Source organism: Budorcas taxicolor, chromosome 9, assembly GCF_023091745.1.
Source record: "Budorcas taxicolor isolate Tak-1 chromosome 9, Takin1.1, whole genome shotgun sequence".
Lineage (NCBI taxonomy): Eukaryota > Metazoa > Chordata > Mammalia > Artiodactyla > Bovidae > Budorcas > Budorcas taxicolor.
The window spans coordinates 1,061,247-1,087,125 of record NC_068918.1 but is presented as its reverse complement, the minus strand read 5'-3'; positions in this window follow the sequence as shown (position 1 = coordinate 1,087,125).

The following is a 25,879-nucleotide window of genomic DNA, read 5'->3' as shown; positions in this document are numbered from 1 at the left end:
ACCCTTTCGAAGTTCCAGAGGTGAGGTGTGATCAGCCTCGAGACGCCTCAGCGGAAATGGGCCTCATCTCGCCTGGAGGGGATAACCTCCTGGATTTTCTCGAGTTGCGGCAGGTCTTCTCGAGTTACGACGGGGACCTCAGGGACCCGCTCTGGTGGCCTCAGGAAAGGCCAGTCCCCATGCGAGTTGCTAGGGGACCTCTCGGGATTCCTCTCCCGTCCATGCCGGGGCCTCAGTCCTTGTGTGGAGTCGGGGCCGGAACCTGAGGATTCCTCTCCAGTGTTGCCATGGATCTTGGGGTGCTTCTGAGTCTCCCCAGGGGAGTCGGGCCTCGTCTCGAGTGGGGGCATGCACGTGCGCTTTCCTCCCGAGCTGCAGCAGTAGTGTCACGCTTCCTGTCACGTGGATCAAGGGATCTGTGGCTTTCCCTCGAGGCTGTCCCTCGAGGCTTTCCCACGAGGCTTTCCCACAGGGCTGTGCCACGTGCCACCTTGGTGTGAGTCGATCCTCGGCGTGAAAGACGAGCCGGTGAAGGGAAAAGAGGTTCCTCTGGAATGGACTGAGACATCTGGGGGACTCTTGTAAAGGTGGCACGACCCTGGAGTTCCTCTCGCCGTTCCTGTTGAGAGGGCCTCCCCTTGAGATGCCACGGGAACGCCGGGAACTCTTTCCCGACGAAGCAGGGACAGGATCCCTCATCTCGAGCTACGAGGCGGAAACGGGGCTCCTCTGGATGTGGGCGGGACCCTCCTGATTCCTCTCGAGTGGAGACGGGTATGTCGGGAAACTTCTTGATTTGCAGCAAGGGTGTGAAGGAGCCTTTCGAAGTTCCAGAGGTGAGGTGTGATCAGCCTGGAGACGCCTCAGCGGAAATGGGCCTCATCTCGCCTGGAGGGGAGAACCTCCTGGATTTTCTCGAGTTGCGGCAGGTCTTCTCGAGTTACGACGGGGACCTCAGGGACCCGCTCTGGTGGCCTCAGGAAAAGCCAGTCCCCATGCGAGTTGCTAGGGGACCTCTCGGGATTCCTCTCCCGTCCATGCCGGGGCCTCAGTCCTTGTGTGGAGTCGGGGCCGGAACCTGAGGATTCCTCTCCAGTGTTGCCATGGATCTTGGGGTGCTTCTGAGTCTCCCCAGGGGAGTCAGGCGTCGTCTCGAGTGGGGGCATGCACGTGCGCTTTCCTCCCGAGCTGCAGCAGTAGTGTCACGCTTCCTGTCACGTGGATCAAGGGATCTGTGGCTTTCCCTCGAGGCTGTCCCTCGAGGCTTTCCCACGAGGCTTTCCCACAGGGCTGTGCCACGTGCCACCTTGGTGTGAGTCGATCCTCGGCGTGAAAGACGAGCCGGTGAAGGGAAAAGAGGTTCCTCTGGAATGGACTGAGATATCTGGGGGACTCTTGGAAAGCTGGCACGACCCTGGAGTTCCTCTCGCCGTTCCTGTTGAGAGGGCCTCCTCTTGAGATGCGCCGGGAACGCCGGGAACTCTTTCCCGACGAAGCAGGGACAGGATCCCTCATCTCGAGCTACGAGGCCGAAACGGGGCTCCTCTGGATGTGGGCGGGACCCTCGTGATTCCTCTCGAGTGGAGACGGGTATGTCGGGGAACTTCTTGATTTGCACCAATGGTGTGGAGGACCCTTTCGAAGTTCCAGAGGTGAGGTGTGATCAGCCTCCAGACGCCTCAGCGGAAATGGGCCTCATCTCGCCTGGAGGGGAGAACCTCCTGGATTTTCTCGAGTTGCGGCAGGTCTTCTCGAGTTACGACGGGGACCTCAGGGACCCGCTCTTGTGGCCTCAGGAAAGGCCAGTCCCCATGCGAGTTGCTAGGAGACCTCTCGGGATTCCTCTCCCGTCCATGCCGGGGCGTCGGTCCTTGTGTGGAGTCGGGGCCGGAACCTGAGGATTCCTCTCCAGTGTTGCCATGGATCTTGGGGTGCTTCTGAGTCTCCCCAGGGGAGTCAGGCGTCGTCTCGAGTGGGGGCATGCACGTGCGCTTTCCTCCCGAGCTGCAGCAGTAGTGTCACGCTTCCTGTCACGTGGATCAAGGGATCTGTGGCTTTCCCTCGAGGCTGTCCCTCGAGGCTTTCCCACGAGGCTTTCCCACAGGGTTGTGCCACGTGCCACCTTGGTGTGAGTCGATCCGCGGCGTGAAAGACGAGCTGGTGAAGGGAAAAGAGGTTCCTCTGGAATGGACTGAGACATCTGCGGGACTCTTGGAATGGTGGCACGACCCTGGACTTCCTCTCGCCGTTCCTGTTGAGAGGGCCTCCTCTTGATATGCGACGGGAACGCCGGGAACTCTTTCCCGACGAAGCAGGGAAAGGATCCCTCATCTAGAGCTACGAGGCGGAAACGGGGCTCCTCTGGATGTGGGCGGGACCCTCGTGATTCCTCTCGAGTGGAGACGGGTATGTCGGGGAACTTCTTGATTTGCACCAAGGGTGTGAAGGACCCTTTCGAAGTTCCAGAGGTGAGGTGTGATCAGCCTCGAGACGCCTCAGCGGAAATGGGCCTCATCTCGCCTGGAGGGGATAACCTCCTGGATTTTCTCGAGTTGCGGCAGGTCTTCTCGAGTTACGACGGGGACCTCAGGGACCCGCTCTCGTGGCCTCAGGAAAGGCCAGTCCCCATGCGAGTTGCTAGGGGACCTCTCGGGATTCCTCTCCCGTCCATGCCGGGGCCTCAGTCCTTGTGTGGAGTCGGGGCCGGAACCTGAGGATTCCTCTCCAGTGTTGCCATGGATCTTGGGGTGCTTCTGAGTCTCCCCAGGGGAGTCAGGCCTCGTCTCGAGTGGGGGCATGCACGTGCGCTTTCCTCCCGAGCTGCAGCAGTAGTGTCACGCTTCCTGTCACGTGGATCAAGGGATCTGTGGCTTTCCCTCGAGGCTGTCCCTCGAGGCTTTCCCACGAGGCTTTCCCACAGGGCTGTGCCACGTGCCACCTTGGTGTGAGTCGATCCTCGGCGTGAAAGACGAGCCGGTGAAGGAAAAGAGGTTCCTCTGGAATGGACTGAGACATCTGGGGGACTCTTGTAAAGGTGGCACGACCCTGGAGTTCCTCTCGCCGTTCCTGTTGAGAGGGCCTCCCCTTGAGATGCGACGGAACGCCGGGAACTCTTTCCCGACGAAGCAGGGACAGGATCCCTCATCTCGAGCTACGAGGCCGAAACGGGGCTCCTCTGGATGTGGGCGGGACCCTCCTGATTCCTCTCGAGTGGAGACGGGTATGTCGGGAAACTTCTTGATTTGCAGCAAGGGTGTGAAGGAGCCTTTCGAAGTTCCAGAGGTGAGGTGTGATCAGCCTGGAGACGCCTCAGCGGAAATGGGCCTCATCTCGCCTGGAGGGGAGAACCTCCTGGATTTTCTCGAGTTGCGGCAGGTCTTCTCGAGTTACGACGGGGACCTCAGGGACCCGCTCTGGTGGCCTCAGGAAAAGCCAGTCCCCATGCGAGTTGCTAGGGGACCTCTCGGGATTCCTCTCCCGTCCATGCCGGGGCCTCAGTCCTTGTGTGGAGTCGGGGCCGGAACCTGAGGATTCCTCTCCAGTGTTGCCATGGATCTTGGGGTGCTTCTGAGTCTCCCCAGGGGAGTCAGGCCTCGTCTCGAGTGGGGGCATGCACGTGCGCTTTCCTCCCGAGCTGCAGCAGTAGTGTCACGCTTCCTGTCACGTGGATCAAGGGATCTGTGGCTTTCCCTCGAGGCTGTCCCTCGAGGCTTTCCCACGAGGCTTTCCCACAGGGCTGTGCCACGTGCCACCTTGGTGTGAGTCGATCCTCGGCGTGAAAGACGAGCCGGTGAAGGGAAAAGAGGTTCCTCTGGAATGGACTGAGACATCTGGGGGACTCTTGGAAAGCTGGCACGACCCTGGAGTTCCTCTCGCCGTTCCTGTTGAGAGGGCCTCCTCTTGAGATGCGACGGGAACGCCGGGAACTCTTTCCCGATGAAGCAGGGACAGGATCCCTCATCTCGAGCTACGAGGCCGAAACGGGGCTCCTCTGGATGTGGGCGGGACTCTCGTGATTCCTCTCGAGTGGAGACGGGTGTGTCGGGAAACTTCTTGATTTGCACCAAAGGTGTGAAGGACCCTTTCGAAGTTCCAGAGGTGAGGTGTGATCAGCCTCGAGACGCCTCAGCGGAAATGGGCCTCATCTCGCCTGGAGGGGAGAACCTCCTGGATTTTCTCGAGTTGCGGCAGGTCTTCTGGAGTTACGACGGGGACCTCAGGGACCCGCTCTGGTGGCCTCAGGAAAGGCCAGTCCCCATGCGAGTTGCTAGGGGACCTCTCGGGATTCCTCTCCCGTCCATGCAGGGGCCTCAGTCCTTGTGTGGAGTCGGGGCCGGAACCTGAGGATTCCTCTCCAGTGTTGCCATGGATCTTGGGGTGCTTCTGAGTCTCCCCAGGGGAGTCGGGCCTCGTCTCGAGTGGGGGCATGCACGTGCGCTTTCCTCCCGAGCTGCAGCAGTAGTGTCACGCTTCCTGTCACGTGGATCAAGGGATCTGTGGCTTTCCCTCGAGGCTGTCCCTCGAGGCTTTCCCACGAGGCTTTCCCACAGGGCTGTGCCACGTGCCACCTTGGTGTGAGTCGATCCTCGGCGTGAAAGACGAGCCGGTGAAGGAAAAGAGGTTCCTCTGGAATGGAGTGAGACATCTGGGGGACTCTTGGGAAGGTGGCACGACCCTGGAGTTCCTCTCTCCGTTCCTGTTGAGAGGGCCTCCTCTTGAGATGCGACGGGAAGGCTGGGAACTCTTTCCCGACGAAGCAGGGACAGGATCCCTCATCTCGAGCTACGAGGCCGAAACGGGGCTCCTCTGGATGTGGGCGGGACCCTCGTGATTCCTCTCGAGTGGAGACGGGTATGTCGGGGAACTTCTTGATTTGCACCAATGGTGTGGAGGACCCTTTCGAAGTTCCAGAGGTGAGGTGTGATCAGCCTCCAGACGCCTCAGCGGAAATGGGCCTCATCTCGCCTGGAGGGGAGAACCTCCTGGATTTTCTCGAGTTGCGGCAGGTCTTCTCGAGTTACGACGGGGACCTCAGGGACCCGCTCTGGTGGCCTCAGGAAAGGCCAGTCCCCATGCGAGTTGCTAGGGGACCTCTCGGGATTCCTCTCCCGTCCATGCCGGGGCCTCAGTCCTTGTGTGGAGTCGGGGCCGGAACCTGAGGATTCCTCTCCAGTGTTGCCATGGATCTTGGGGTGCTTCTGAGTCTCCCCACGGGAGTCGGGCCTCGTCTCGAGTGGGGGCATGCACGTGCGCTTTCCTCCCGAGCTGCAGCAGTAGTGTCACGCTTCCTGTCACGTGGATCAAGGGATCTGTGGCTTTCCCCCGAGGCTGTCCCTCGAGGCTTTCCCACGAGGCTTTCCCACAGGGCTGTGCCACGTGCCACCTTGGTGTGAGTCGATCCTCGGCGTGAAAGACGAGCCGGTGAAGGAAAAGAGGTTCCTCTGGAATGGACTGAGACATCTGGGGGACTCTTGTAAAGGTGGCACGACCCTGGAGTTCCTCTCGCCGTTCCTGTTGAGAGGGCCTCCCCTTGAGATGCGACGGGAACGCCGGGAACTCTTTCCCGACGAAGCAGGGACAGGATCCCTCATCTCGAGCTACGAGGCGGAAACGGGGCTCCTCTGGATGTGGGCGGGACCCTCCTGATTCCTCTCGAGTGGAGACGGGTATGTCGGGAAACTTCTTGATTTGCAGCAAGGGTGTGAAGGAGCCTTTCGAAGTTCCAGAGGTGAGGTGTGATAAGCCTGGAGACGCCTCAGCGGAAATGGGCCTCATCTCGCCTGGAGGGGAGAACCTCCTGGATTTTCTCGAGTTGCGGCAGGTCTTCTCGAGTTACGACGGGGACCTCAGGGACCCGCTCTGGTGGCCTCAGGAAAAGCCAGTCCCCATGCGAGTTGATAGGGGACCTCTCGGGATTCCTCTCCCGTCCATGCCGGGGCCTCAGTCCTTGTGTGGAGTCGGGGCCGGAACCTGAGGATTCCTCTCCAGTGTTGCCATGGATCTTGGGGTGCTTCTGAGTCTCCCCAGGGGAGTCAGGCGTCGTCTCGAGTGGGGGCATGCACGTGCGCTTTCCTCCCGAGCTGCAGCAGTAGTGTCACGCTTCCTGTCACGTGGATCAAGGGATCTGTGGCTTTCCCTCGAGGCTGTCCCTCGAGGCTTTCCCACGAGGCTTTCCCACAGGGCTGTGCCACGTGCCACCTTGGTGTGAGTCGATCCTCGGCGTGAAAGACGAGCCGGTGAAGGGAAAAGAGGTTCCTCTGGAATGGACTGAGATATCTGGGGGACTCTTGGAAAGCTGGCACGACCCTGGAGTTCCTCTCGCCGTTCCTGTTGAGAGGGCCTCCTCTTGAGATGCGCCGGGAACGCCGGGAACTCTTTCCCGACGAAGCAGGGACAGGATCCCTCATCTCGAGCTACGAGGCCGAAACGGGGCTCCTCTGGATGTGGGCGGGACCCTCGTGATTCCTCTCGAGTGGAGACGGGTATGTCGGGGAACTTCTTGATTTGCACCAATGGTGTGGAGGACCCTTTCGAAGTTCCAGAGGTGAGGTGTGATCAGCCTCCAGACGCCTCAGCGGAAATGGGCCTCATCTCGCCTGGAGGGGAGAACCTCCTGGATTTTCTCGAGTTGCGGCAGGTCTTCTCGAGTTACGACGGGGACCTCAGGGACCCGCTCTGGTGGCCTCAGGAAAGGCCAGTCCCCATGCGAGTTGCTAGGAGACCTCTCGGGATTCCTCTCCCGTCCATGCCGGGGCCTCGGTCCTTGTGTGGAGTCGGGGCCGGAACCTGAGGATTCCTCTCCAGTGTTGCCATGGATCTTGGGGTGCTTCTGAGTCTCCCCAGGGGAGTCAGGCGTCGTCTCGAGTTGGGGCATGCACGTGCGCTTTCCTCCCGAGCTGCAGCAGTAGTGTCACGCTTCCTGTCACGTGGATCAAGGGATCTGTGGCTTTCCCTCGAGGCTGTCCCTCGAGGCTTTCCCACGAGGCTTTCCCACAGGGTTGTGCCACGTGCCACCTTGGTGTGAGTCGATCCTCGGCGTGAAAGACGAGCTGGTGAAGGGAAAAGAGGTTCCTCTGGAATGGACTGAGACATCTGCGGGACTCTTGGAATGGTGGCACGACCCTGGACTTCCTCTCGCCGTTCCTGTTGAGAGGGCCTCCTCTTGATATGCGACGGGAACGCCGGGAACTCTTTCCCGACGAAGCAGGGAAAGGATCCCTCATCTCGAGCTACGAGGCGGAAACGGGGCTCCTCTGGATGTGGGCGGGACCCTCGTGATTCCTCTCGAGTGGAGACGGGTATGTCGGGGAACTTCTTGATTTGCACCAAGGGTGTGAAGGACCCTTTCGAAGTTCCAGAGGTGAGGTGTGATCCGCCTCGAGACGCCTCAGCGGAAATGGGCCTCATCTCGTCTGGAGGGGAGAACCTCCTGGATTTTCTCGAGTTGCGGCAGGTCTTCTCGAGTTACGACGGGGACCTCAGGGACCCGCTCTGGTGGCCTCAGGAAAGGCCAGTCCCCATGCGAGTTGCTAGGGGACCTCTCGGGATTCCTCTCCCGTCCATGCCGGGGCCTCAGTCCTTGTGTGGAGTCGGGGCCGGAACCTGAGGATTCCTCTCCAGTGTTGCCATGGATCTTGGGGTGCTTCTGAGTCTCCCCAGGGGAGTCAGGCCTCGTCTCGAGTGGGGGCATGCACGTGCGCTTTCCTCCCGAGCTGCAGCAGTAGTGTCACGCTTCCTGTCACGTGGATCAAGGGATCTGTGGCTTTCCCTCGAGGCTGTCCCTCGAGGCTTTCCCACGAGGCTTTCCCACAGGGCTGTGCCACGTGCCACCTTGGTGTGAGTCGATCCTCGGCGTGAAAGACGAGCCGGTGAAGGGAAAAGAGGTTCCTCTGGAATGGACTGAGACATCTGGGGGACTCTTGGAATGGTGGCACGACCCTGGAGTTCCTCTCGCCGTTCCTGTTGAGAGGACCTCCTCTTGAGATGCGACGGGAACGCCGGGAACTCTTTCCCGACGAAGCAGGGAAAGGATCCCTCATCTCGAGCTACGAGGCGGAAACGGGGCTCCTCTGGATGTGGGCGGGACCCTCGTGATTCCTCTCGAGTGGAGACGGCTTGGTCGGGGATCTTCTTGATTTGCAGCAAGGGTGTGAAGGAGCCTTTCGAAGTTCCAGAGGTGAGGTGTGATCAGCCTCGAGACGCCTCAGCGGAAATGAACCTCATCTCGCCTGGAGGGGAGAACCTCCTGGATTTTCTCGAGTTGCGGCAGGTCTTCTCGAGTTACGACGGGGACCTCAGGGACCCGCTCTGTTGGCCTCAGGAAAGGCCAGTCCCCATGCGAGTTGCTAGGAGACCTCTCGGGATTCCTCTCCCGTCCATGCCGGGGCCTCGGTCCTTGTGTGGAGTCGGGGCCGGAACCTGAGGATTCCTCTCCAGTGTTGCCATGTATCTTGGGGTGCTTCTGAGTCTCCCCAGGGGAGTCAGGCGTCGTCTCGAGTGGGGGCATGCACGTGCGCTTTCCTCCCGAGCTGCAGCAGTAGTGTCACGCTTCCTGTCACGTGGATCAAGGGATCTGTGGGTTTCCCTCGAGGCTGTCCCTCGAGGCTTTCCCACGAGGCTTTCCCACAAGGCTGTGCCACGTGCCACCTTGGTGTGAGTCGATCCGCGGCGTGAAAGACGAGCTGGTGAAGGGAAAAGAGGTTCCTCTGGAATGGACTGAGACATCTGCGGGACTCTTGGAATGGTGGCACGACCCTGGACTTCCTCTCGCCGTTCCTGTTGAGAGGGCCTCCTCTTGAGATGCGACGGGAACGCCGGGAACTCTTTCCCGACGAAGCAGGGAAAGGATCCCTCATCTCGAGCTACGAGGCCGAAACGGGGCTCCTCTGGATGTGGGCGGGACCCTCGTGATTCCTCTCGAGTGGAGACGGGTATGTCGGGGAACTTCTTGATTTGCACCAAGGGTGTGAAGGACCCTTTCGAAGTTCCAGAGGTGAGGTGTGATCAGCCTCGAGACGCCTCAGCGGAAATGGGCCTCATCTCGCCTGGAGGGGAGAACCTCCTGGATTTTCTCGAGTTGCGGTAGGTCTTCTCGAGTTACGACGGGGACCTCAGGGACCCGCTCTCGTGGCCTCAGGAAAGGCCAGTCCCCATGCGAGTTGCTAGGGGACCTCTCGGGATTCCTCTCCCGTCCATGCCGGGGGCTCAGTCCTTGTGTGGAGTCGGGGCCGGAACCTGAGGATTCCTCTCCAGTGTTGCCATGGATCTTGGGGTGCTTCTGAGTCTCCCCAGGGGAGTCAGGCGTACTCTCGAGTGGGGGCATGCACGTGCGCTTTCCTCCCGAGCTGCAGCAGTAGTGTCACGCTTCCTGTCACGTGGATCAAGGGATCTGTGGCTTTCCCTCGAGGCTGTCCCTCGAGGCTTTCCCACGAGGCTTTCCCACAGGGCTGTGCCACGTGCCACCTTGGTGTGAGTCGATCCGCGGCGTGAAAGACGAGCTGGTGAAGGGAAAAGAGGTTCCTCTGGAATGGACTGAGACATCTGCGGGACTCTTGGAATGGTGGCACGACCCTGGACTTCCTCTCGCCGTTCCTGTTGAGAGGGCCTCCTCTTGATATGCGACGGGAACGCCGGGAACTCTTTCCCGACGAAGCAGGGAAAGGATCCCTCATCTCGAGCTACGAGGCGGAAACGGGGCTCCTCTGGATGTGGGCGGGACCCTCGTGATTCCTCTCGAGTGGAGACGGGTATGTCGGGGAACTTCTTGATTTGCACCAAGGGTGTGAAGGACCCTTTCGAAGTTCCAGAGGTGAGGTGTGATCAGCCTCGAGACGCCTCAGCGGAAATGGGCCTCATCTCGCCTGGAGGGGAGAACCTCCTGGATTTTCTCGAGTTGCGGCAGGTCTTCTCGAGTTACGACGGGGACCTCAGGGACCCGCTCTGGTGGCCTCAGGAAAGGCCAGTCCCCATGCGAGTTGCTAGGGGACCTCTCGGGATTCCTCTCCCGTCCATGCCGGGGCCTCAGTCCTTGTGTGGAGTCGGGGCCGGAACCTGAGGATTCCTCTCCAGTGTTGCCATGGATCTTGGGGTGCTTCTGAGTCTCCCCAGGGGAGTCAGGCCTCGTCTCGAGTGGGGGCATGCACGTGCGCTTTCCTCCCGAGCTGCAGCAGTAGTGTCACGCTTCCTGTCACGTGGATCAAGGGATCTGTGGCTTTCCCTCGAGGCTGTCCCTCGAGGCTTTCCCACGAGGCTTTCCCACAGGGCTGTGCCACGTGCCACCTTGGTGTGAGTCGATCCTCGGCGTGAAAGACGAGCCGGTGAAGGGAAAAGAGGTTCCTCTGGAATGGACTGAGACATCTGGGGGACTCTTGGAATGGTGGCACGACCCTGGAGTTCCTCTCGCCGTTCCTGTTGAGAGGACCTCCTCTTGAGATGCGACGGGAACGCCGGGAACTCTTTCCCGACAAAGCAGGGAAAGGATCCCTCATCTCGAGCTACGAGGCGGAAACGGGGCTCCTCTGGATGTGGGCGGGACCCTCGTGATTCCTCTCGAGTGGAGACGGCTTGGTCGGGGATCTTCTTGATTTGCAGCAAGGGTGTGAAGGAGCCTTTCGAAATTCCAGAGGTGAGGTGTGATCAGCCTCGAGACGCCTCAGCAGAAATGAACCTCATCTCGCCTGGAGGGGAGAACCTCCTGGATTTTCTCGAGTTGCGGCAGGTCTTCTCGAGTTACGACGAGGACCTCAGGGACCCGCTCTGGTGGCCTCAGGAAAGGCCAGTCCCCATGCGAGTTGCTAGGAGACCTCTCGGGATTCCTCTCCCGTCCATGCCGGGGCCTCGGTCCTTGTGTGGAGTCGGGGCCGGAACCTGAGGATTCCTCTCCAGTGTTGCCATGGATCTTGGGGTGCTTCTGAGTCTCCCCAGGGGAGTCAGGCGTCGTCTCGAGTGGGGGCATGCACGTGCGCTTTCCTCCCGAGCTGCAGCAGTAGTGTCACGCTTCCTGTCACGTGGATCAAGGGATCTGTGGCTTTCCCTCGAGGCTGTCCCTCGAGGCTTTCCCACGAGGCTTTCCCACAGGGCTGTGCCACGTGCCACCTTGGTGTGAGTCGATCCGCGGCGTGAAAGACGAGCTGGTGAAGGGAAAAGAGGTTCCTCTGGAATGGACTGAGACATCTGCGGGACTCTTGGAATGGTGGCACGACCCTGGACTTCCTCTCGCCGTTCCTGTTGAGAGGGCCTCCTCTTGATATGCGACGGGAACGCCGGGAACTCTTTCCCGAAGAAGCAGGGAAAGGATCCCTCATCTCGAGCTACGAGGCGGAAACGGGGCTCCTCTGGATGTGGGCGGGACCCTCGTGATTCCTCTCGAGTGCAGACGGGTATGTCGGGGAACTTCTTGATTTGCACCAAGGGTGTGAAGGACCCTTTCGAAGTTCCAGAGGTGAGGTGTGATCAGCCTCGAGACGCCTCAGCGGAAATGGGCCTCATCTCGCCTGGAGGGGAGAACCTCCTGGATTTTCTCGAGTTGCGGCAGGTCTTCTCGAGTTACGACGGGGACCTCAGGGACCCGCTCTGGTGGCCTCAGGAAAGGCCAGTCCCCATGCGAGTTGCTAGGGGACCTCTCGGGATTCCTCTCCCGTCCATGCCGGGGCCTCAGTCCTTGTGTGGAGTCGGGGCCGGAACCTGAGGATTCCTCTCCAGTGTTGCCATGGATCTTGGGGTGCTTCTGAGTCTCCCCAGGGGAGTCAGGCCTCGTCTCGAGTGGGGGCATGCACGTGCGCTTTCCTCCCGAGCTGCAGCAGTAGTGTCACGCTTCCTGTCACGTGGATCAAGGGATCTGTGGCTTTCCCTCGAGGCTGTCCCTCGAGGCTTTCCCACGAGGCTTTCCCACAGGGCTGTGCCACGTGCCACCTTGGTGTGAGTCGATCCTCGGCGTGAAAGACGAGCCGGTGAAGGGAAAAGAGGTTCCTCTGGAATGGACTGAGACATCTGGGGGACTCTTGGAATGGTGGCACGACCCTGGAGTTCCTCTCGCCGTTCCTGTTGAGAGGACCTCCTCTTGAGATGCGACGGGAACGCCGGGAACTCTTTCCCGACGAAGCAGGGAAAGGATCCCTCATCTCGAGCTACGAGGCGGAAACGGGGCTCCTCTGGATGTGGGCGGGACCCTCGTGATTCCTCTCGAGTGGAGACGGCTTGGTCGGGGATCTTCTTGATTTGCAGCAAGGGTGTGAAGGAGCCTTTCGAAGTTCCAGAGGTGAGGTGTGATCAGCCTCGAGACGCCTCAGCGGAAATGAACCTCATCTCGCCTGGAGGGGAGAACCTCCTGGATTTTCTCGAGTTGCGGCAGGTCTTCTCGAGTTACGACGGGGACCTCAGGGACCCGCTCTGTTGGCCTCAGGAAAGGCCAGTCCCCATGCGAGTTGCTAGGAGACCTCTCGGGATTCCTCTCCCGTCCATGCCGGGGCCTCGGTCCTTGTGTGGAGTCGGGGCCGGAACCTGAGGATTCCTCTCCAGTGTTGCCATGTATCTTGGGGTGCTTCTGAGTCTCCCCAGGGGAGTCAGGCGTCGTCTCGAGTGGGGGCATGCACGTGCGCTTTCCTCCCGAGCTGCAGCAGTAGTGTCACGCTTCCTGTCACGTGGATCAAGGGATCTGTGGGTTTCCCTCGAGGCTGTCCCTCGAGGCTTTCCCACGAGGCTTTCCCACAAGGCTGTGCCACGTGCCACCTTGGTGTGAGTCGATCCGCGGCGTGAAAGACGAGCTGGTGAAGGGAAAAGAGGTTCCTCTGGAATGGACTGAGACATCTGCGGGACTCTTGGAATGGTGGCACGACCCTGGACTTCCTCTCGCCGTTCCTGTTGAGAGGGCCTCCTCTTGAGATGCGACGGGAACGCCGGGAACTCTTTCCCGACGAAGCAGGGAAAGGATCCCTCATCTCGAGCTACGAGGCCGAAACGGGGCTCCTCTGGATGTGGGCGGGACCCTCGTGATTCCTCTCGAGTGGAGACGGGTATGTCGGGGAACTTCTTGATTTGCACCAAGGGTGTGAAGGACCCTTTCGAAGTTCCAGAGGTGAGGTGTGATCAGCCTCGAGACGCCTCAGCGGAAATGGGCCTCATCTCGCCTGGAGGGGAGAACCTCCTGGATTTTCTCGAGTTGCGGTAGGTCTTCTCGAGTTACGACGGGGACCTCAGGGACCCGCTCTCGTGGCCTCAGGAAAGGCCAGTCCCCATGCGAGTTGCTAGGGGACCTCTCGGGATTCCTCTCCCGTCCATGCCGGGGGCTCAGTCCTTGTGTGGAGTCGGGGCCGGAACCTGAGGATTCCTCTCCAGTGTTGCCATGGATCTTGGGGTGCTTCTGAGTCTCCCCAGGGGAGTCAGGCGTACTCTCGAGTGGGGGCATGCACGTGCGCTTTCCTCCCGAGCTGCAGCAGTAGTGTCACGCTTCCTGTCACGTGGATCAAGGGATCTGTGGCTTTCCCTCGAGGCTGTCCCTCGAGGCTTTCCCACGAGGCTTTCCCACAGGGCTGTGCCACGTGCCACCTTGGTGTGAGTCGATCCGCGGCGTGAAAGACGAGCTGGTGAAGGGAAAAGAGGTTCCTCTGGAATGGACTGAGACATCTGCGGGACTCTTGGAATGGTGGCACGACCCTGGACTTCCTCTCGCCGTTCCTGTTGAGAGGGCCTCCTCTTGATATGCGACGGGAACGCCGGGAACTCTTTCCCGACGAAGCAGGGAAAGGATCCCTCATCTCGAGCTACGAGGCGGAAACGGGGCTCCTCTGGATGTGGGCGGGACCCTCGTGATTCCTCTCGAGTGGAGACGGGTATGTCGGGGAACTTCTTGATTTGCACCAAGGGTGTGAAGGACCCTTTCGAAGTTCCAGAGGTGAGGTGTGATCAGCCTCGAGACGCCTCAGCGGAAATGGGCCTCATCTCGCCTGGAGGGGAGAACCTCCTGGATTTTCTCGAGTTGCGGCAGGTCTTCTCGAGTTACGACGGGGACCTCAGGGACCCGCTCTGGTGGCCTCAGGAAAGGCCAGTCCCCATGCGAGTTGCTAGGGGACCTCTCGGGATTCCTCTCCCGTCCATGCCGGGGCCTCAGTCCTTGTGTGGAGTCGGGGCCGGAACCTGAGGATTCCTCTCCAGTGTTGCCATGGATCTTGGGGTGCTTCTGAGTCTCCCCAGGGGAGTCAGGCCTCGTCTCGAGTGGGGGCATGCACGTGCGCTTACCTCCCGAGCTGCAGCAGTAGTGTCACGCTTCCTGTCACGTGGATCAAGGGATCTGTGGCTTTCCCTCGAGGCTGTCCCTCGAGGCTTTCCCACGAGGCTTTCCCACAGGGCTGTGCCACGTGCCACCTTGGTGTGAGTCGATCCTCGGCGTGAAAGACGAGCCGGTGAAGGGAAAAGAGGTTCCTCTGGAATGGACTGAGACATCTGGGGGACTCTTGGAATGGTGGCACGACCCTGGAATTCCTCTCGCCGTTCCTGTTGAGAGGACCTCCTCTTGAGATGCGACGGGAACGCCGGGAACTCTTTCCCGACGAAGCAGGGAAAGGATCCCTCATCTCGAGCTACGAGGCGGAAACGGGGCTCCTCTGGATGTGGGCGGGACCCTCGTGATTCCTCTCGAGTGGAGACGGCTTGGTCGGGGATCTTCTTGATTTGCAGCAAGGGTGTGAAGGAGCCTTTCGAAATTCCAGAGGTGAGGTGTGATCAGCCTCGAGACGCCTCAGCAGAAATGAACCTCATCTCGCCTGGAGGGGAGAACCTCCTGGATTTTCTCGAGTTGCGGCAGGTCTTCTCGAGTTACGACGAGGACCTCAGGGACCCGCTCTGGTGGCCTCAGGAAAGGCCAGTCCCCATGCGAGTTGCTAGGAGACCTCTCGGGATTCCTCTCCCGTCCATGCCGGGGCCTCGGTCCTTGTGTGGAGTCGGGGCCGGAACCTGAGGATTCCTCTCCAGTGTTGCCATGGATCTTGGGGTGCTTCTGAGTCTCCCCAGGGGAGTCAGGCGTCGTCTCGAGTGGGGGCATGCACGTGCGCTTTCCTCCCGAGCTGCAGCAGTAGTGTCACGCTTCCTGTCACGTGGATCAAGGGATCTGTGGCTTTCCCTCGAGGCTGTCCCTCGAGGCTTTCCCACGAGGCTTTCCCACAGGGCTGTGCCACGTGCCACCTTGGTGTGAGTCGATCCGCGGCGTGAAAGACGAGCTGGTGAAGGGAAAAGAGGTTCCTCTGGAATGGACTGAGACATCTGCGGGACTCTTGGAATGGTGGCACGACCCTGGACTTCCTCTCGCCGTTCCTGTTGAGAGGGCCTCCTCTTGATATGCGACGGGAACGCCGGGAACTCTTTCCCGAAGAAGCAGGGAAAGGATCCCTCATCTCGAGCTACGAGGCGGAAACGGGGCTCCTCTGGATGTGGGCGGGACCCTCGTGATTCCTCTCGAGTGCAGACGGGTATGTCGGGGAACTTCTTGATTTGCACCAAGGGTGTGAAGGACCCTTTCGAAGTTCCAGAGGTGAGGTGTGATCAGCCTCGAGACGCCTCAGCGGAAATGGGCCTCATCTCGCCTGGAGGGGAGAACTTCCTGGATTTTCTCGAGTTGCGGTAGGTCTTCTCGAGTTACGACGGGGACCTCAGGGACCCGCTCTCGTGGCCTCAGGAAAGGCCAGTCCCCATGCGAGTTGCTAGGGGACCTCTCGGGATTCCTCTCCCGTCCATGCCGGGGCCTCAGTCCTTGTGTGGAGTCGGGGCCGGAACCTGAGGATTCCTCTCCAGTGTTGCCATGGATCTTGGGGTGCTTCTGAGTCTCCCCAGGGGAGTCAGGCCTCGTCTCGAGTGGGGGCATGCACGTGCGCTTTCCTCCCGAGCTGCAGCAGTAGTGTCACGCTTCCTGTCACGTGGATCAAGGGATCTGTGGCTTTCCCTCGAGGCTGTCCCTCGAGGCTTTCCCACGAGGCTTTCCCACAGGGCTGTGCCACGTGCCACCTTGGTGTGAGTCGATCCTCGGCGTGAAAGATGAGCCGGTGAAGGGAAAAGAGGTTCCTCTGGAATGGACTTAGACATCTGGGGGACTCTTGGAATGGTGGCACGACCCTGGAGTTCCTCTCGCCGTTCCTGTTGAGAGGACCTCCTCTTGAGATGCGACGGGAACGCCGGGAACTCTTTCCCGACGAAGCAGGGAAAGGATCCCTCACCTCGAGCTACGAGGCGGAAACGGGGCTCCTCTGGATGTGGTCGGGACCCTCGTGATTCCTCTCGAGTGGAGACGGCTTGGTCGGGGAACTTCTTGATTTGCACCAAGGGTGTGAAGGACCCTTTCGAAGTTCCAGAGGTGAGGTGTGATCAGCCTCCAGACACCTCAGCGGAAATGGGCCTCATCTCGCCTGGAGGGGAGAACCTCCTGGATTTTCTCGAGTTGCGGCAGGTCTTCTCGAGTTACGACGGGGTCCTCAGGGACCCGCTCTGGTGGCCTCAGGAAAGGCCAGTCCCCATGCGAGTGGCTAGGGGACCTCTCGGGTTTCCTCTCCCGTCCATGCCGGGGCCTCAGTCCTTGAGTGGCGTCGGGGCCGGAAACTGAGGATTCCTCTCCAGTGTTGCCATGGATCTTTGGGTGCTTCTGAGTCTCCCCAGGGGAGTCAGGCCTCGTCTCGAGTGGGGGCATGCACGTGCGCTTTCCTCCCGTGCTGCAGCAGTAGTGTCACGCTTCCTGTCACGTGGATCAAGGGATCTGTGGCTTTCCCTCGAGGCTATCCCTCGAGGCTTTCCTACGAGGCTTTCCCACAGGGCTGTGCCACGTGCCACCTTGGTGTGAGTCGATCCTCGGCGTGAAAGACGAGCCGGTGAAGGGAAAAGAGGTTCCTCTGGAATGGACTGAGACATCTGGGGGACTCTTGGAAAGGTGGCACGACCCTGGAGTTCCTCTCGCCGTTCCTGTTGAGAGGCCCTCCCCTTGAGATGTGACGGGAACGCCGGGAACTCTTTCCCGACGAAGCAGGGACAGGATCCCTGATCTCGAGCTACGAGGCGGGAACGGGGCTCCTCTGGATGTGGGCGGGACCCTCCTGATTCCTCTCGAGTGGAGACGGGCATGTCGGGGAACTTCTTGATTTGCAGCAAGGGTGTGAAGGAGCCTTTCGAAGTTCCAGAGGTGAGGTGTAATCAGCCTCGAGACGCCTCAGCGGAAATGGGCCTAATCTCGCCTGGAGGGGAGAACCTCCTGGATTTTCTCGAGTTGCGGCAGGTCTTCTCGAGTTACGACGGGGTCCTCAGGGACCCGTCTGGTGGCCTCAGGAAAGGCCAGTCCCCATGCGAGTGGCTAGGGGACCTCTCGGGTTTCCTCTCCCGTCCATGCCGGGGCCTCAGTCCTTGTGTGGAGTCGGGGCCGGAACCTGAGGATTCCTCTCCAGTGTTGCCATGGATATTTGGGTGCTTCTGAGTCTCCCCAGGGGAGTCAGGCCTCGTCTCGAGTGGGGGCATGCACGTGCGCTTTCCTCCCGAGCTGCAGCAGTATTGTCACGCTTCCTGTCACGTGGATCAAGGGATCTGTGGCTTTCCCTCGAGGCTGTCCCTCGAGGCTTTCCCACGAGGCTTTCCCACAGGGCTGTGCCACGTGCCACCTTGGTGTGAGTCGATCCTCGGCGTGAAAGACGAGCCGGTGAAGGGAAAAGAGGTTCCTCTGGAATGGACTGAGACATCTGGGGGACTCTTGGAATGGTGGCACGACCCTGGAGTTCCTCTCGCCGTTCCTGTTGAGAGGGCCTCCTCTTGAGATGCGACGGGAACGCCGGGAACTCTTTCCCGAAGAAGCAGGGAAAGGATCCCTCATCTCGAGCTACGAGGCGGAAACGGGGCTCCTCTGGATGTGGGCGGGACCCTCGTGATTCCTCTCGAGTGGAGACGCGTATGTCGGGGAACTTCTTGATTTGCACCAAGGGTGTGAAGGACCCTTTCGAAGTTCCAGAGGTGAGGTGTGATCAGCCTGGAGACGCCTCAGCGGAAATGGGCCTCATCTCGCCTGGAGGGGAGAACCTCCTGGATTTTCTCGAGTTGCGGTAGGTCTTCTCGAGTTACGACGGGGACCTCAGGGACTCGCTCTGGTGGCCTCAGGAAAAGCCAGTCCCCATGCGAGTTGCTAGGGGACCTCTCGGGATTCCTCTCCCGTCCATGCTGGGGCCTCAGTCCTTGTGTGGAGTCGGGGCTGGAACCTGAGGATTCCTCTCCAGTGTTGCCATGGATCTTGGGGTGCTTCTGAGTCTCCCCAGGGGAGTCAGGCCTCGTCTCGAGTGGGGGAATGCATGTGCGCTTTCCTCCCGAGCTGCAGCAGTAGTGTCACGCTTCCTGTCACGTGGATCAAGGGATCTGTGGCTTTCCCTCGAGGCTATCCCTCGAGGCTTTCCTACGAGGCTTTCCCACAGGGCTGTGCCACGTGCCACCTTGGTGTGTGTCGATCCTCGGCGTGAAAGACGAGCCGGTGAAGGGAAAAGAGGTTCCTCTGGAATGAACTGAGACATCAGGGGGACTCTTGGAAAGGTGGCACGACCCTGGAGTTCCTCTCGCCGTTCCTGTTGAGAGGCCCTCCCCTTGAGATGCGACGGGAACGCCGGGAACTCTTTCCCGACGAAGCAGGGACAGGATCCCTCATCTCGAGCTACGAGGCGGGAACGGGGCTCCTCTGGATGTGGGCGGGACCCTCCTGATTCCTCTCGAGTGGAGACGGGCATGTCGGGGAACTTCTTGATTTGCAGCAAGGGTGTGAAGGAGCCTTTCGAAGTTCCAGAGGTGAGGTGTAATTCGCCTCCAGACGCCTCAGCGGAAATGGGCCTCATCTCGCCTGGAGGGGAGAACCTCCTGGATTTTCTCGAGTTGCGGCAGGTCTTCTCGAGTTACGACGGGGTCCTCAGGGACCCGCTCTGGTGGCCTCAGGAAAGGCCAGTCCCCATGCGAGTGGCTAGGGGACCTCTCGGGTTTCCTCTCCTGTCCATGCCGGGGCCTCAGTCCTTGTGTGGAGTCGGGGCCGGAACCTGAGGATTCCTCTCCAGTGTTGCCATGGATCTTTGGGTGCTTCTGAGTCTCCCCAGGGGAGTCAGGCCTCGTCTCGAGTGGGGGCATGCACGTGCGCTTTCCTCCCGAGCTACAGCAGTATTGTCACGCTTCCTGTCACGTGGATCAAGGGATCTGTGGCTTTCCCTCGAGGCTGTCCCTCGAGGCTTTCCCACGAGGCTTTCCCACAGGGCTGTGCCACGTGCCACCTTGGTGTGAGTCGATCCTCGGCGTGAAAGACGAGCCGGTGAAGGGAAAAGAGGTTCCTCTGGAATGGGCTGAGACATCTGGGGGACTCTTGGAATGGTGGCACGACCCTGGAGTTCCTCTCGCCGTTCCTGTTGAGAGGGCCTCCTCTTGAGATGCGACGGGAACGCCGGGAACTCTTTCTCGAAGAAGCAGGGAAAGGATCCCTCATCTCGAGCTACGAGGCGGAAACGGGGCTCCTCTGGATGTGGGCGGGACCCTCGTGATTTCTCTCGAGTGGAGACGGGTATGTCGGGGAACTTCTTGATTTGCACCAAGGGTGTGAAGGACCCTTTCGAAGTTCCAGAGGTGAGGTGTGATCAGCCTGGAGACGCCTCAGCGGAAATGGGCCTCATCTCGCCTGGAGGGGAGAACCTCCTGGATTTTCTCGAGTTGCGGCAGGTCTTCTCGAGTTACGACGGGGACCTCAGGGACCCGCTCTGGTGGCCTCAGGAAAGGCCAGTCCCCATGCGAGTTGCTAGGGGACCTCTCGGGATTCCTCTCCCGTCCATGCCGGGGCCTCAGTCCTTGTGTGGAGTCGGGGCAGGAACCTGAGGATTCCTCTCCAGTGTTGCCATGGATCTTGGGGTGCTTCTGAGTCTCCCCAGGGGAGTCAGGCCTCGTCTCGAGTGGGGGCATGCACGTGCGCTTTCCTCCCGTGCTGCAGCAGTAGTGTCACGCTTCCTGTCACGTGGATCAAGGGATCTGTGGCTTTCCCTCGAGGCTGTCCCTCGAGGCTTTCCCACGAGGCTTTCCCACAGGGCTGTGCCACGTGCCACCTTGGTGTGAGTCGATCCTCGGCGTGAAAGACGAGCCGGTGAAGGGAAAAGAGGTTCCTCTGGAATGGACTAAGGCATCCGGGGGACTCTTGGAAATGTGGCACGACCCTGGAGTTCCTCTCGCCGTTCCTGTTGAGAGGGCCTCCTCTTGAGATGCGACGGGAACGCCGGGAACTCTTTCCCGACGAAGCAGGGAGAGGATCCCTCATCTCAAGCTACGAGGCCGAAACGGGGCTGCTCTGGATGTGGGCGGGACCCTCGTGATTCCTCTCGAGTGGAGACGGGTATGTCGGGGAACTTCTTGATTTGCACGAAGGGTGTGGAGGACCCTTTCGAAGTTCCGGAGGTGAGGTGTGATCAGCCTCGAAACGCCTCAGCGGAAATGGGCCTCATCTCGCCTGGAGGGGAGAACCTCCTGGATTTTCTCGAGTTGCGGCAGGTCTTCTCGAGTTACGACGGGGACCTCAGGGACCCGCTCTGGTGGACTCAGGAAAGGCCAGTCCCCATGCTAGTTGCTAGGAGACCTCTCGGGATTCCTCTCCCGTCCATGCCGGGGCCTCGGTCCTTGTGTGGAGTCGGGGCCGGAACCTGAGGATTCCTCTCCAGTGTTGCCATGGATCTTGGGGTGCTTCTGAGTCTCCCCAGGGGAGTCAGGCCTCGTCTCGAGTGGGGGCATGCACGTGCGCTTTCCTCCCGAGCTGCAGCAGTAGTGTCACGCTTCCTGTCACGTGGATCAAGGGATCTGTGGCTTTCCCTCGAGGCTGTCCCTCGAGGCTTTCCCACGAGGCTTTCCCACAGGGCTGTGCCACGTGCCACCTTGGTGTGAGTCGATCCTCGGCGTGAAAGACGAGCCGGTGATGGGAAAAGAGGTTCCTCTGGAATGGACTGAGACATCTGGGGGACTCTTGGAAAGCTGGCAGGACCCTGGAGTTCCTCTCGCCGTTCCTGTTGAGAGGGCCTCCTCTTGAGATGCGACGGGAACGCCGGGAACTCTTTCCCGACGAAGCAGGGAAAAGATCCCTCATCTCGAGCTACGAGGCGGAAACGGGGCTCCTCTGGATGTGGGCGGGACCCTCGTGATACCTCTCGAGTGGAGACGGGTATGTCGGCGAACTTCTTGATTTGCACCAAGGGTGTGAAGGACCCTTTCGAAGTTCCAGAGGTGAGGTGTGATCAGACTCGAGACGCCTCAGCGGCAATCGGCCTCATCTCGCCTGGAGGGGAGAACCTCCTGGATTTTCTCGAGTTGCGACAGGTCTTCTCGAGTTACGACGGGGACCTCACGGACCCGCTCTTGTGGCCTCAGGAAAGGCCAGTCCCCATGCGAGTTGCTAGGGGACCTCTCGGGATTCCTCTCCCGTCCATGCCGGGGCCTCAGTCCTTGTGTGGAGTCGGGGCCGGAACCTGAGGATTCCTCTCCAGTGTTGCCATGGATCTTGGGGTGCTTCTGAGTCTCCCCAGGGGAGTCAGGCCTCGTCTCGAGTGGGGGCATGCACGTGCGCTTTCCTCCCGAGCTGCAGCAGTAGTGTCACGCTTCCTGTCACGTGGATCAAGGGATCTGTGGCTTTCCCTCGAGGCTGTCCCTCGAGGCTTTCCCACGAGGCTTTCCCACAGGGCTGTGCCACGTGCCCCCTTGGTGTGAGTCGATCCTCGGCGTGAAAGACGAGCCGGTGAAGGGAAAAGAGGTTCCTCTGGAATGGACTGAGACATCTGTGGGACTCTTGGAATGCTGGCACGACCCTGGAGTTCCTCTCGCCGTTCCTGTTGAGAGGGCCTCCTCTTGAGATGCGACGGGAACGCCGGGAACTCTTTCCCGACGAAGCAGGGACAGGATCCCTCATCTCGAGCTACGAGGCCGAAACGGGGCTCCTCTGGATGTGGGCTGGACTCTCGTGATTCCTCTCGAGTGGAGACGGGTATGTCGGGGAACTTCTTGATTTGCAGCAAGGGTGTGAAGGAGCCTTTCGAAGTTCCAGAGGTGAGGTGTGATCCGCCTGGTGACACCTCAGCAGAAATGGGCCTCATCTCGCCTGGAGGGGAGAACCTCCTGGATTTTCTCGAGTTGCGGCAGGTCTTCTCGAGTTACGACGGGGACCTCAGGGACCCGCTCTGGTGGCCTCAGGAAAGGCCAGTCCCCATGCAAGTTGCTAGGGGACCTCTTGGGATTCCTCTCCCGTCCATGCCGGGGCCTCAGTTCTTGTGTGGAGTCGGGGCTGGAACCTGAGGATTCCTCTCCAGTGTTGCCATGGATCTTGGGGTGCTTCTGAGTCTCCCCAGGGGAGTCAGGCCTCGTCTCGAGTGGGGGCATGCACGTGCGCTTTCCTCCCGAGCTGCAGCAGTAGTGTCACGCTTCCTGTCACGTGGATCAAGGGATCTGTGGCTTTCCCTCGAGGCTGTCCCTCGAGGCTTTCCCACGAGGCTTTCCCACAGGGCTGTGCCACGTGCCACCTTGGTGTGAGTCGATCCTCGGCGTGAAAGACGAGCCGGTGAAGGGAAAAGAGGTTCCTCTGGAATGGACTGAGACATCTGGGGGACTCTTGGAATGGTGGCACGACCCTGGAGTTCCTCTCGCCGTTCCTGTTGAGAGGGCCTCCTCCTGAGATGCGACGGGAACGCCGGGAACTCTTTCCCGACGAAGCAGGGACAGGATCCCTCATCTCGAGCTACGAGGCTGAAACGGGGCTCCTCTGGATGTGGGCGGGACCCTCGTGATTCCTCTCGAGTGGAGACGGGTATGTCGGGGAACTTCTTGATTTGCAGCAAGGGTGTGAAGGAGCCTTTCGAAGTTCCAGAGGTGAGGTGTGATCCGCCTCGTGACACCTCAGCGGAAATGGGCCTCATCTCGCCTGGAGGGGAGAACCTCCTGGATTTTCTCGAGTTGCGGCAGGTCTTCTCGAGTTACGACGGGGACCTCAGGGACCCGCTCTGGTGGCCTCAGGAAAGGCCAGTCCCCATGCGAGTTGCTAGGGGACCTCTCGGGATTCCTCTCCCGTCCATGCCGGGGCCTCAGTCCTTGTGTGGAGTCGGGGCCGGAACCTGAGGATTCCTCTCCAGTGTTGCCATGGATCTTGGGGTGCTTCTGAGTCTCCCCAGGGGAGTCAGGCCTCGTCTCGTGTGGGGGCATGCACGTGCGCTTTCCTCCCGAGCTGCAGCAGTAGTGTCACGCTTCCTGTCACGTGGATCAAGGGATCTGTGGCTTTCCCTCGAGGCTGTCCCTCGAGGCTTTCCCACGAGGCTTTCCCACAGGGCTGTGCCACGTGCCACCTTGGTGTGAGTCGATCCTCGGCGTGAAAGACGAGCCGGTGAAGGGAAAAGAGGTTCCTCTGGAATGGACTGAGACATCTGGGGGACTCTTGGAAAGCTGGCACGACCCTGGAGTTCCTCTCGCCGTTCCTGTTGAGAGGGCCTCCTCTTGAGATGCGACGGGAACGCCGGGAACTCTTTCCCGACGAAGCAGGGAAAAGATCCCTCATCTCGAGCTACGAGGCGGAAACGGGGCTCCTCTGGATGTGGGCGGGACCCTCGTGATACCTCTCGAGTGGAGACGGGTATGTCGGGGAACTTCTTGATTTGCACCAAGGGTGTGAAGGACCCTTTCGAAGTTCCAGAGGTGAGGTGTGATCAGACTCGAGACGCCTCAGCGGCAATCGGCCTCATCTCGCCTGGAGGGGAGAACCTCCTGGATTTTCTCGAGTTGCGGCAGGTCTTCTCGAGTAACGACGGGGACCTCAGGGACCCGCTCTGGTGGCCTCAGGAAAAGCCAGTCCCCATGCGAGTTGCTAGGGGATCTCTCGGGATTCCTCTCCCGTCCATGCCGGGGCCTCAGTCCTTGTGCGGAGTCGGGGCCGGAACCTGAGGATTCCTCTCCAGTGTTGCCATGGATCTTGGGTGCTTCTGAGTCTCCCCAGGGGAGTCAGGCCTCGTCTCGAGTGGGGGCATGCACGTGCGCTTTCCTCCCGAGCTGCAGCAGTAGTGTCACGCTTCCTGTCACGTGGATCAAGGGATCTGTGGCTTTCCCTCGAGGATGTCCCTCGAGGCTTTCCCACGAGGCTTTCCCACAGGGCTGTGCCACGTGCCACCTTGGTGTGAGTCGATCCTCGGCGTGAAAGACGAGCCGGTGAAGGGAAAAGAGGTTCCTCTGGAATGGACTGAGACATCTGGGGGACTCTTGGAAAGCTGGCACGACCCTGGAGTTCCTCTCGCCGTTCCTGTTGAGAGGGCCTCCTCTTGAGATGCGACGGGAACGCCGGGAACTCTTTCCCGACGAAGCAGGGACAGGATCCCTCATCTCGAGCTACGAGGCCGAAACGGGGCTCCAATGGATGTGGGCGGGACCCTCGTGATTCCTCTCGAGTGGAGACGGGTATGTCGGGGAACTTCTTGATTTGCACCAAGGGTGTGAAGGACCCTTTCGAAGTTCCAGAGGTGAGGTGTGATCAGCCTCGAGACGCCTCAGCGGCAATCGGCCTCCTCTCGCCTGGAGGGGAGAACTTCCTGGATTTTCTCGAGTTGCGGCAGGTCTTCTCGAGTTACGACGGGGACCTCACGGACTCGCTCTTGTGGCCTCAGGAAAGGCCAGTCCCCATGCGAGTTGCTAGGGGACCTCTCGGGATTCCTCTCCCGTCCATGCCGGGGCCTCAGTCCTTGTGTGGAGTCGGGGCCGGAACCTGAGGATTCCTCTCCAGTGTTGCCATGGATCTTGGGGTGCTTCTGAGTCTCCCCAGGGGAGTCAGGCCTCGTCTCGAGTGGGGGCATGCACGTGCGCTTTCCTCCCGAGCTGCAGCAGTAGTGTCACGCTTCCTGTCACGTGGATCAAGGGATCTGTGGCTTTCCCTCGAGGCTGTCCCTCGAGGCTTTCCCACGAGGCTTTCCCACAGGGCTGTGCCACGTGCCACCTTGGTGTGAGTCGATCCTCGGCGTGAAAGACGAGCCGGTGAAGGGAAAAGAGGTTCCTCTGGAATGGACTGAGACATCTGGGGGACTCTTGGAATGCTGGCACGACCCTGGAGTTCCTCTCGCCGCTCCTGTTGAGAGGGCCTCCTCTTGAGATGCGACGGGAACGCCGGGAACTCTTTCCCGACGAAGCAGGGACAGGATCCCTCATCTCGAGCTACGAGGCCTTAACGGGGCTCCTCTGGATGTGGGCGGGACCCTCATGATTCCTCTCGAGTGGAGACGGGTATGTCGGGGAACTTCTTGATTTGCAGCAAGGGTGTGAAGGAGCCTTTCGAAGTTCCAGAGGTGAGGTGTGATCCGCCTCGTGACACCTCAGCAGAAATGGGCCTCATCTCGCCTGGAGGGGAGAACCTCCTGGATTTTCTCGAGTTGCGGCAGGTCTTCTCGAGTTACGACGGGGACCTCAGGGATCCGCTCTGGTGGCCTCAGGAAAGGCCAGTCCCCATGAGAGTTGCTAGGGGACCTCTCGGGATTCCTCTCCCGTCCATGCCGGGGCCTCAGTCCTTGTGTGGAGTCGGGGCCGGAACCTGAGGATTCCTCTCCAGTGTTGCCATGGATCTTGGGGTGCTTCTGAGTCTCCCCAGGGGAGTCAGGCCTCGTCTCGAGTGGGGGCATGCACGTGCGCTTTCCTCCCGAGCTGCAGCAGTAGTGTCACGCTTCCTGTCACGTGGATCAAGGGATCTGTGGCTTTCCCTCGAGGCTGTCCCTCGAGGCTTTCCCACGAGGCTTTCCCACAGGGCTGTGCCACGTGCCCCCTTGGTGTGAGTCGATCCTCGGCGTGAAAGACGAGCCGGTGAAGGGAAAAGAGGTTCCTCTGGAATGGACTGAGACATCTGGGGGACTCTTGGAATGCT